This window comes from Salvelinus fontinalis, unplaced genomic scaffold (assembly GCF_029448725.1).
Source record: "Salvelinus fontinalis isolate EN_2023a unplaced genomic scaffold, ASM2944872v1 scaffold_1588, whole genome shotgun sequence".
In the NCBI taxonomy this organism is placed as follows: domain Eukaryota; kingdom Metazoa; phylum Chordata; class Actinopteri; order Salmoniformes; family Salmonidae; genus Salvelinus; species Salvelinus fontinalis.
This window is the reverse complement of record NW_026601797.1, coordinates 22,501-34,469: the sequence shown is the minus strand read 5'-3', so window position 1 is coordinate 34,469 and position 11,969 is coordinate 22,501. Positions and strand designations below refer to the sequence as shown.

At 42.7% G+C, this 11,969-nt stretch overlaps 1 protein-coding gene and 1 long non-coding RNA gene across 3 annotated transcripts in view; both read left to right on the top strand.

Annotated features, from left to right (window-relative positions):
• Positions 1-6: 6 nt before the first annotated feature.
• Positions 7-2,566, top strand: LOC129849627 (uncharacterized). Of its 2 annotated transcripts, none has more exons than XR_008758675.1 (3): positions 7-110; positions 176-929; positions 1,401-2,566. It is a non-coding gene; the product is annotated as an uncharacterized LOC129849627 (long non-coding RNA). The 2 variants fall into 2 exon arrangements; XR_008758674.1 differs by having other exon boundaries at positions 147-929.
• Positions 2,567-5,359: 2,793 nt separating this feature from the next.
• Positions 5,360-11,969, top strand: part of LOC129849626 (uncharacterized) — an 18,023-nt gene continuing 11,413 nt past the window's right edge. The window contains exon 1 of the mRNA XM_055916448.1: positions 5,360-11,059. The gene's annotated coding sequence lies outside the window, so the exon portion shown is untranslated. The remainder of the gene's footprint in view (positions 11,060-11,969) is intronic.

Sequence of the window (11,969 nt, the reverse complement as noted above, 5' to 3'; positions counted from 1 at the left end):
GCCCATTCCTCTAGAGGTCTGCTGTAACATAATACTAGAGGTCTGCTGTAAGGTAACATAGTACTAGAGGTCTGCTGTAAGGTAACATAATACTAGAGGTCTGCTGTAAGGTAACATCATACATAATACTAGAGGTCTGCTGTAAGGTAACATAATACTAGAGGTCTGCTGTAAGGTAACGTAATACTAGAGGTCTGCTGTAAGGTAACGTAATACTAGAGGTCCGCTGTAAGGTAACGTAATACTAGAGGTCCGCTGTAAGGTAACGTAATACTAGAGGTCTGCTGTAAGGTAACATAATACTAGAGGTCCGCTGTAAGGTAACGTAATACTAGAGGTCTGCTGTAAGGTAACGTAATACTAGAGGTCTGCTGTAAGGTAACGTAATACTAGAGGTCTGCTGTAAGGTAACGTAATACTAGAGGTCTGCTGTAAGGTAACGTAATACTAGAGGTCTGCTGTAAGGTAACGTAATACTAGAGGTCTGCTGTAAGGTAACGTAATACTAGAGGTCCGCTGTAAGGTAACGTAATACTAGAGGTCCGCTGTAAGGTAACGTAATACTAGAGGTCCGCTGTAAGGTAACGTAATACTAGAGGTCCGCTGTAAGGTAACGTAATACTAGATGTCTGCTGTAAGGTAACATAATACTAGAGGTCTGCTGTAAGGTAACATAATACTAGAGGTCTGCTGTAAGGTAACATAATACTAGAGGTCTGCTGTAAGGTAACATAATACTAGAGGTCTGCTGTAAGGTAACATAATACTAGATGTCTGCTGTAAGGTAACGTAATACTAGAGGTCTGCTGTAAGGTAACGTAATACTAGAGGTCTGCTGTAAGGTAACGTAATACTAGAGGTCTGCTGTAAGGTAACGTAATACTAGAGGTCTGCTGTAAGGTAACATAATACTAGAGGTCTGCTGTAAGGTAACATAATACTAGAGATCTGCTGTAAGGTAACATAATACTAGAGGTCTGCTGTAAGGTAACATAATACTAGAGGTCTGCTGTAAGGTAACATCATACATAATACTAGAGGTCTGCTGTAAGGTAACGTAATACTAGAGGTCTGCTGTAAGGTAACGTAATACTAGAGGTCTGCTGTAAGGTAACGTAATACTAGAGGTCTGCTGTAAGGTAACGTAATACTAGAGGTCTGCTGTAAGGTAACGTAATACTAGAGGTCTGCTGTAAGGTAACGTAATACTAGAGGTCTGCTGTAAGGTAACGTAATACTAGAGGTCTGCTGTAAGGTAACGTAATACTAGAGGTCTGCTGTAAGGTAACGTAATACTAGAGGTCTGCTGTAAGGTAACGTAATACTAGAGGTCTGCTGTAAGGTAACGTAATACTAGAGGTCTGCTGTAAGGTAATGTAATACTAGAGGTCTGCTGTAAGGTAACGTAATACTAGAGGTCCGCTGTAAGGTAACGTAATACTAGAGGTCCGCTGTAAGGTAACGTAATACTAGAGGTCTGCTGTAAGGTAACGTAATACTAGAGGTCTGCTGTAAGGTAACGTAATACTAGAGGTCTGCTGTAAGGTAACGTAATACTAGAGGTCTGCTGTAAGGTAACGTAATACTAGAGGTCTGCTGTAAGGTAACGTAATACTAGAGGTCTGCTGTAAGGTAACGTAATACTAGAGGTCCGCTGTAAGGTAACGTAATACTAGAGGTCCGCTGTAAGGTAACGTAATACTAGAGGTCCGCTGTAAGGTAACGTAATACTAGAGGTCCGCTGTAAGGTAACGTAATACTAGAGGTCCGCTGTAAGGTAACGTAATACTAGAGGTCCGCTGTAAGGTAACGTAATACTAGAGGTCCGCTGTAAGGTAACGTAATACTAGAGGTCCGCTGTAAGGTAACGTAATACTAGAGGTCCGCTGTAAGGTAACGTAATACTAGAGGTCCGCTGTAAGGTAACGTAATACTAGAGGTCTGCTGTAAAGTAACGTAATACTAGAGGTCTGCAGTAAGGTAACGTAATACTAGAGGTCCGCTGTAAGGTAACGTAATACTAGAGGTCTGCTGTAAAGTAACGTAATACTAGAGGTCTGCAGTAAGGTAACGTAATACTAGAGGTCTGCTGTAAGGTAACGTAATACTAGAGGTCTGCTGTAAGGTAACGTAATACTAGAGGTCCGCTGTAAGGTAACATAATACTAGAGGTCTGCTGTAAGGTAACATAATACTAGAGGTCCGCTGTAAGGTAACATAATACTAGAGGTCTGCTGTAAGGTAACATAATACTAGAGGTCTGCTGTAACGTAACATAATACTAGAGGTCTGCAGTAAGGTAACGTAATACTAGAGGTCTGCTGTAAGGTAACATAATACTAGAGGTCTGCTGTAAGGTAACATAATACTAGAGGTCTGCTGTAAGGTAACATAATACTAGAGGTCTGCTGTAAGGTAACATCATACATAATACTAGAGGTCTGCTGTAAGGTAACGTAATACTAGAGGTCTGCTGTAAGGTAACGTAATACTAGAGGTCTGCTGTAAGGTAACGTAATACTAGAGGTCTGCTGTAAGGTAACGTAATACTAGAGGTCTGCTGTAAGGTAACGTAATACTAGAGGTCTGCTGTAAGGTAACGTAATACTAGAGGTCTGCTGTAAGGTAACGTAATACTAGAGGTCTGCTGTAAGGTAACGTAATACTAGAGGTCTGCTGTAAGGTAACGTAATACTAGAGGTCTGCTGTAAGGTAACGTAATACTAGAGGTCTGCTGTAAGGTAACGTAATACTAGAGGTCTGCTGTAAGGTAACGTAATACTAGAGGTCTGCTGTAAGGTAACGTAATACTAGATGTCTGCTGTAAGGTAACGTAATACTAGAGGTCTGCTGTAAGGTAACGTAATACTAGAGGTCTGCTGTAAGGTAACGTAATACTAGAGGTCCGCTGTAAGGTAACGTAATACTAGAGGTCCGCTGTAAGGTAACGTAATACTAGAGGTCTGCTGTAAGGTAACGTAATACTAGAGGTCTGCTGTAAGGTAACATAATACTAGAGGTCTGCTGTAAGGTAACATCATACATAATACTAGAGGTCTGCTGTAAGGTAACGTAATACTAGAGGTCTGCTGTAAGGTAACGTAATACTAGAGGTCTGCTGTAAGGTAACGTAATACTAGAGGTCTGCTGTAAGGTAACGTAATACTAGAGGTCTGCTGTAAGGTAACGTAATACTAGAGGTCTGCTGTAAGGTAACGTAATACTAGAGGTCTGCTGTAAGGTAACGTAATACTAGAGGTCTGCTGTAAGGTAACGTAATACTAGAGGTCTGCTGTAAGGTAACGTAATACTAGAGGTCTGCTGTAAGGTAACGTAATACTAGAGGTCTGCTGTAAGGTAACGTAATACTAGAGGTCTGCTGTAAGGTAACGTAATACTAGAGGTCTGCTGTAAGGTAACGTAATACTAGAGGTCTGCTGTAAGGTAACGTAATACTAGAGGTCTGCTGTAAGGTAACGTAATACTAGAGGTCTGCTGTAAGGTAACGTAATACTAGAGGTCCGCTGTAAGGTAACGTAATACTAGAGGTCTGCTGTAAGGTAACGTAATACTAGAGGTCTGCTGTAAGGTAACGTAATACTAGAGGTCTGCTGTAAGGTAACGTAATACTAGAGGTCCGCTGTAAGGTAACGTAATACTAGAGGTCCGCTGTAAGGTAACGTAATACTAGAGGTCTGCTGTAAGGTAACGTAATACTAGAGGTCTGCTGTAAGGTAACGTAATACTAGAGGTCTGCTGTAAGGTAACGTAATACTAGAGGTCTGCTGTAAGGTAACGTAATACTAGAGGTCTGCTGTAAGGTAACGTAATACTAGAGGTCTGCTGTAAGGTAACGTAATACTAGAGGTCCGCTGTAAGGTAACGTAATACTAGAGGTCCGCTGTAAGGTAACGTAATACTAGAGGTCCGCTGTAAGGTAACGTAATACTAGAGGTCCGCTGTAAGGTAACGTAATACTAGAGGTCCGCTGTAAGGTAACGTAATACTAGAGGTCTGCTGTAAGGTAACGTAATACTAGAGGTCCGCTGTAAGGTAACGTAATACTAGAGGTCCGCTGTAAGGTAACGTAATACTAGAGGTCCGCTGTAAGGTAACGTAATACTAGAGGTCCGCTGTAAGGTAACGTAATACTAGAGGTCTGCTGTAAGGTAACGTAATACTAGAGGTCTGCTGTAAGGTAACGTAATACTAGAGGTCTGCTGTAAGGTAACGTAATACTAGAGGTCCGCTGTAAGGTAACGTAATACTAGAGGTCCGCTGTAAGGTAACGTAATACTAGAGGTCCGCTGTAAGGTAACGTAATACTAGAGGTCTGCTGTAAGGTAACGTAATACTAGAGGTCCGCTGTAAGGTAACGTAATACTAGAGGTCCGCTGTAAGGTAACGTAATACTAGAGGTCCGCTGTAAGGTAACGTAATACTAGAGGTCCGCTGTAAGGTAACGTAATACTAGAGGTCCGCTGTAAGGTAACGTAATACTAGAGGTCCGCTGTAAGGTAACGTAATACTAGAGGTCCGCTGTAAGGTAACGTAATACTAGAGGTCCGCTGTAAGGTAACGTAATACTAGAGGTCCGCTGTAAGGTAACGTAATACTAGAGGTCCGCTGTAAGGTAACGTAATACTAGAGGTCCGCTGTAAGGTAACGTAATACTAGATGTCCGCTTTAAGGTAACGTAATACTAGAGGTCCGCTGTAAGGTAACGTAATACTAGAGGTCCGCTGTAAGGTAACGTAATACTAGAGGTCCGCTGTAAGGTAACGTAATACTAGAGGTCCGCTGTAAGGTAACGTAATACTAGAGGTCCGCTGTAAGGTAACGTAATACTAGAGGTCCGCTGTAAGGTAACGTAATACTAGAGGTCCGCTGTAAGGTAACGTCATACTAGAGGTCCGCTGTAAGGTAACGTCATACTAGAGGTCCGCTGTAAGGTAACGTCATACTAGAGGTCCGCTGTAAGGTAACGTCATACTAGAGGTCCGCTGTAAGGTAACGTCATACTAGAGGTCCGCTGTAAGGTAACGTCATACTAGAGGTCCGCTGTAAGGTAACGTCATACTAGAGGTCCGCTGTAAGGTAACGTAATACTAGAGGTCCGCTGTAAGGTAACGTAATACTAGAGGTCCGCTGTAAGGTAACGTAATACTAGAGGTCTGCTGTAAGGTAACGTAATACTAGAGGTCTGCTGTAAGGTAACGTAATACTAGAGGTCCGCTGTAAGGTAACGTCATACTAGAGGTCCGCTGTAAGGTAACGTAATACTAGAGGTCTGCTGTAAGGTAACGTAATACTAGAGGTCCGCTGTAAGGTAACATAATACTAGAGGTCCGCTGTAAGGTAACGTAATACTAGAGGTCCGCTGTAAGGTAACATAATACTAGAGGTCTGCTGTAAGGTAACGTAATACTAGAGGTCTGCTGTAAGGTAACATAATACTAGAGGTCTGCTGTAACATAATACTAGAGGTCTGCTGTAACATAATACTAGAGGTCTGCTGTAAGGTAACATAATACTAGATGTCTGCTGTAAGGTAACGTAATACTAGAGGTCTGCTGTAAGGTAACATAATACTAGAGGTCTGCTGTAAGGTAACGTAATACTAGAGGTCTGCTGTAAGGTAACGTAATACTAGAGGTCTGCTGTAAGGTAACGTAATACTAGAGGTCCGCTGTAAGGTAACATAATACTAGAGGTCTGCTGTAAGGTAACGTAATACTAGAGGTCTGCTGTAAGGTAACATAATACTAGAGGTCTGCTGTAAGGTAACGTAATACTAGAGGTCCGCTGTAAGGTAACGTAATACTAGAGGTCCGCTGTAAAGTAACGTAATACTAGAGGTCTGCAGTAAGGTAACGTAATACTAGAGGTCTGCTGTAAGGTAACGTAATACTAGAGGTCTGCTGTAAGGTAACGTAATACTAGAGGTCTGCTGTAAGGTAACGTAATACTAGAGGTCTGCTGTAAGGTAACATAATACTAGAGGTCTGCTGTAAGGTAACATAATACTAGAGGTCTGCTGTAAGGTAACGTAATACTAGAGGTCTGCTGTAAGGTAACGTAATACTAGAGGTCCGCTGTAAGGTAACATAATACTAGAGGTCTGCTGTAACATAATACTATAGATCTGCTGTAAGGTAACATAATACTAGAGGTCTGCTGTAACATAATACTAGAGGTCTGCTGTAAGATAACATAATACTAGAGGTCTGCTGTAACATAATACTAGAGGTCTGCTGTAACATAATACTAGAGGTCTGCTGTAAGGTAACATAATACTAGATGTCTGCTGTAAGGTAACATAATACTAGAGGTCTGCTGTAAGGTAACATAATACTAGAGGTCTGCTGTAAGGTAACGTAATACTAGAGGTCTGCTGTAAGGTAACGTAATACTAGATGTCTGCTGTAAGGTAACGTAATACTAGAGGTCTGCTGTAAGGTAACGTAATACTAGAGGTCTGCTGTAAGGTAACGTAATACTAGAGGTCTGCTGTAAGGTAACGTAATACTAGAGGTCCGCTGTAAGGTAACGTAATACTAGAGGTCCGCTGTAAGGTAACGTAATACTAGAGGTCCGCTGTAAGGTAACGTAATACTAGAGGTCCGCTGTAAGGTAACATAATACTAGAGGTCCGCTGTAAGGTAACGTAATACTAGAGGTCTGCTGTAAGGTAACGTAATACTAGAGGTCCGCTGTAAGGTAACGTAATACTAGAGGTCTGCTGTAAGGTAACGTAATACTAGAGGTCTGCTGTAAGGTAACGTAATACTAGAGGTCTGCTGTAAGGTAACATAATACTAGAGGTCTGCTGTAACATAATACTATAGATCTGCTGTAAGGTAACATAATACTAGAGGTCTGCTGTAAGGTAACATAATACTAGAGGTCTGCTGTAACATAATACTAGAGGTCTGCTGTAACATAATACTAGAGGTCTGCTGTAAGGTAACGTAATACTAGAGGTCTGCTGTAAGGTAACATAATACTAGAGGTCCGCTGTAAGGTAACATAATACTAGAGGTCTGCTGTAAGGTAACATAATACTAGAGGTCTGCTGTAAGGTAACATAATACTAGATGTCTGCTGTAAGGTAACGTAATACTAGAGGTCCGCTGTAAGGTAACATAATACTAGAGGTCTGCTGTAAGGTAACATAATACTAGAGGTCTGCTGTAAGGTAACATAATACTAGAGGTCTGCTGTAAGGTAACATAATACTAGAGGTCTGCTGTAAGGTAACATAATACTAGAGGTCTGCTGTAAGGTAACATAATACTAGAGGTCTGCTGTAAGGTAACATAATACTAGAGGTCTGCTGTAAGGTAACATAATACTAGAGGTCTGCTGTAAGGTAACATAATACTAGAGGTCTGCTGTAAGGTAACATAATACTAGAGGTCTGCTGTAAGGTAACATAATACTAGAGGTCTGCTGTAAGGTAACGTAATACTAGAGGTCTGCTGTAAGGTAACGTAATACTAGATGTCTGCTGTAAGGTAACGTAATACTAGAGGTCTGCTGTAAGGTAACGTAATACTAGAGGTCTGCTGTAAGGTAACGTAATACTAGAGGTCCGCTGTAAGGTAACGTAATACTAGAGGTCTGCTGTAAGGTAACGTAATACTAGAGGTCCGCTGTAAGGTAACGTAATACTAGAGGTCTGCTGTAAGGTAACGTAATACTAGAGGTCTGCTGTAAGGTAACGTAATACTAGAGGTCCGCTGTAAGGTAACGTAATACTAGATGTCTGCTGTAAGGTAACGTAATACTAGAGGTCTGCTGTAAGGTAACGTAATACTAGAGGTCCGCTGTAAGGTAACATAATACTAGAGGTCTGCTGTAAGGTAACGTAATACTAGAGGTCTGCTGTAAGGTAACGTAATACTAGAGGTCCGCTGTAAGGTAACGTAATACTAGAGGTCCGCTGTAAGGTAACGTAATACTAGAGGTCCGCTGTAAGGTAACGTAATACTAGAGGTCTGCTGTAAGGTAACGTAATACTAGAGGTCCGCTGTAAGGTAACGTAATACTAGAGGTCTGCTGTAAGGTAACGTAATACTAGAGGTCCGCTGTAAGGTAACGTAATACTAGAGGTCCGCTGTAAGGTAACGTAATACTAGAGGTCCGCTGTAAAGTAACGTAATACTAGAGGTCTGCAGTAAGGTAACGTAATACTAGAGGTCTGCTGTAAGGTAACATAATACTAGAGGTCTGCTGTAAGGTAACGTAATACTAGAGGTCCGCTGTAAGGTAACGTAATACTAGAGGTCTGCTGTAAAGTAACGTAATACTAGAGGTCTGCAGTAAGGTAACGTAATACTAGAGGTCTGCTGTAAGGTAACATAATACTAGAGGTCTGCTGTAAGGTAACGTAATACTAGAGGTCTGCTGTAAGGTAACGTAATACTAGAGGTCTGCTGTAAGGTAACGTAATACTAGAGGTCCGCTGTAAGGTAACATAATACTAGAGGTCTGCTGTAACATAATACTAGAGGTCTGCAGTAAGGTAACATAGTACTAGAGGTCTGCTGTAAGGTGGCCTAGTTGTAATGTGATTGTGATGGTGTGTCTTCCTCATCTCTGCTACAGCCTCACACAGCACTCCCACTCTGCTCTCACCACCGTGACACAGCGCTTTACCCAATTATCTGCCACACTGCACCATCATCTAACACCTGTGGTGCTAGCCAGGGAGGTAACCGTGTGGTGTGGTCGACCCCACCGTGTGGTTGTGTTGCTTTCCGTTTGAGCCAGTCTGACCTGAAGATGCATGTGTGCAGTCTGTTAACGTATCTAGTTGGTGATGGGTTGTGGGTAGATTTCCCTCCTATACCAACACGGTGCAGTCTATCATCAAGTAACTAATGCATGGATTTTTAAGATATAATTTTTTTTGAAGTTGCTTGGCAAGTCGTTCATCTTTCGAGAGTTGAGCGTACAAGTGGATGTTGAAGCCAACATGGCCCTTTCGCTTAAGAATGGTGTTTTTATCATGTTAAGTGGATATGCAAACTGTAAATCTGTACTAAAGACTAATTTGCAGAGTGAGTAAGGGAGAAACGTCACCTTGCAGATCTTTCTGTTTTGGTTACATTTCGCCCCAAAGCTGTTGGTGAAACTGAAAGCCTCATAGAAGTCAGCTTGGGTTGACTGGCTGGTTATTCTCCTCTTCACGAAGTAGATGTTGATATTTGTTTCAAATTGCATTTTCTAAATGTCTATCTTTTTTAGTTTTCTTTGACATTGAACTGTTTCCACCGCCAGAGATGTGCACGGTTTGATTTCTATGATGATTTCAGTTTGGAGGTTTGATTGGTTGTGGAGTGATTCTCACATCGTAAGTTTACACCCACAAGATACAGTTAGCCTATATAAGGTCCTATGTTAGGCCCTAAGTTCACTCTCAAACGTGGCTCATACTGCAGCCCTAGTGTTATCACAACCTAATTCACCATTCATCTACACACTTTATTAGACTATCTTATCTACAATCCTGCTTCTCTTGTGGTTTAAACTTTATTTTTTACTAAAAATACATTTTAATTTGTATGACAAATGTTTTTCTTCCATTGGTTACAAAGTGATTTTGCACTGTATGGATCCCATTTCATTTCATTGTGTTTCCGTTGTGGTGTTTTCTTGTTTTCATCCTATAGGTGTTCATACACATGTTTCTGGCTGCCCCTCTTTTTGTTCCTGCTGCATGTGTTTACTTCTTGTTAGTTGCATGCACCGTCTGTCTCCACGCTGTCTGTCTGTCTCTGTCTGTCTGTCTCGACGCTGTCTGTCTGTCTCGACGCTGTCTGTCTGTCTCGACCAGGCCTGGGCAATTCCAGTCCTAGGGGGCCTGACTGGTGTCACACTTTCCCCCATCCCTAGCAAACACAGCTGATTTAAACTAATAGCATTCAAAACTGAAGATCATGTTTATGTGATTATTGGAGTCAGGTGTGTTAGCTGGGACTGAGGTCAAAGTGTGCCACCAATCAGACCCCGGGGACTGGAGTTGCCCAGGCCTGGTCTAGACGCTGTCTGTCTCATCTTCCAATAGGCCTGCCTTGGTCTTCAGCTCGCCACCGCCCCCCTATGGATGGCTATGCATAGGCTCCACTCAAATCAGCAGTCTGTTTTGAGCATTGGGAAGTATGGGAACTAGGCTAGTGCTTGTGGTTTGAGTGTGTGTGTGTGTGTGTGTGTGTGGTTTATGATGTGCAGGGTTTGGATGGCTCGTGGTGGCTCACCATTGCAGGGTTGACATTTCATTGTGCTTGTATATGCTTGTACAATAGAGGGTGTGTTTTGTGACAGTGTAGGTTACTGTATGTATTGGTATGGTTTGGGAGGGTTACAATGGTTCCTACTAAGTTTACAATGGCTTCTGGGGTCCCAGGCATGCCTGTTATAACACTATTGTGTTACATGGTAACTCCTTTGTCAATGCCTGTTTAACCTTGGGAGAATTAACACACCAGAAATGGCATGCCACTAATACAGAAGTTATTGAAGGCGGTCACACCCACATTGTCTAGCTGAGATACTGTAGTATTTAACACCTAATTGGTTTGAATCTTCGCTGTTTTTGATTTACCCCATATATAAAATAAATATATAATGTAATGACTCAAAGTAGCCTATTTCAACAAATTCGGAGAGCAACCTGAATATAAAGTATTTTCTAACCCTGTATCTCCATCAGTTTTAAGATTGAAGCCTTTCTTTTATTTGGCTGACATGTTGCCAACTCAGCCATCGCATTGGACAAGATGTTTTAGCTGCAAGGTGTGGTGTGTGTGACCAAGAGGCTGCAAGGTGTGGGGTGCGTTCTGCTGTGGTGTCATGTCCCGGTGTGTGTGGGGTTGGCGTTGAACTGCCCTACTGTGTGCACGTGTGTGTGTGTGTGTACAAGGTTACATGATGTGGGCGCATATCTGTTGGCTGACGAGGAGTGCAGTCTGATCCAGCAGGTTCACGCCGTCAATAATGTAGAGGAGTCTATCTTCATGGAGTCTTCTGTCCAGTCCTATGAGCCCCAGGCCAGGTAAAACACAGCATGGAGTCTTCTGTCTAGTCCTATGGGCCCCAGGTCAGGTAAAACACAGCATGGAGTCTTCTGTCCAGTCCTATGGGCCCCAGGCCAGGTAAAACACAGCATGGAGTCTTCTGTCCAGTCCTATGGGCCCCAGGCCAGGTAAAACACAGCATGGAGTCTTCTGTCCAGTCCTATGGGCCCCAGGTCAGGTAAAACACAGCATGGAGTCTTCTGTCCAGTCCTATGGGCCCCAGGCCAGGTAAAACATAGCATGGAGGCTTCTGTCCAGTCCTATTTGACCCAGGCCAGGTAAAACACAGCATGGAGTCTTCTGTCTAGTCCTATGGGCCCCAGGCCAGGTAAAACATAGCATGGAGTCTTCTGTCCAGTCCTATGGGCCCCAGGCCAGGTAAAACACAGCATCTGACAAACTGGGGGCTAAGGGACAGCTGTTTGTCACTGGCTGGGTAGATGCAGGTATGGTGGACGTTGATGTGGCAACGGCAAGCACTGTTGGGGGAGGAGATTGCTGTAGCCTCCGTTATTATATGAAGAGATTATAATGAAGGCTACAGACATCGGGCTACACATCCACGTACTTTGGCCTCAACCTTTAATAAACAACAGCCTTTGATCTGTTTTCCAGTGTACCTGATGGAACTCACTAACTACCTTTTTAATGGGCATCTATCATTACTTTTGAAGGTACCGGTCGATGTCTTAGTCCTACAAATAGCTGGTTGGTCTGGTTTGTGTATGGCTGCTTGCTGAAGAAGCTTTGTTGGGCAGTATGCTGGTGGGAGGAAGGTATTGCTCTTCCTCTGAGGTACATGTCATGGATAAGCAGGATGGTAGTTGTCTATCTAAAGGACTCTTCCTGCTAAACCTGCTTGAATGGGTTATGGTTTCTGCTGCTGTG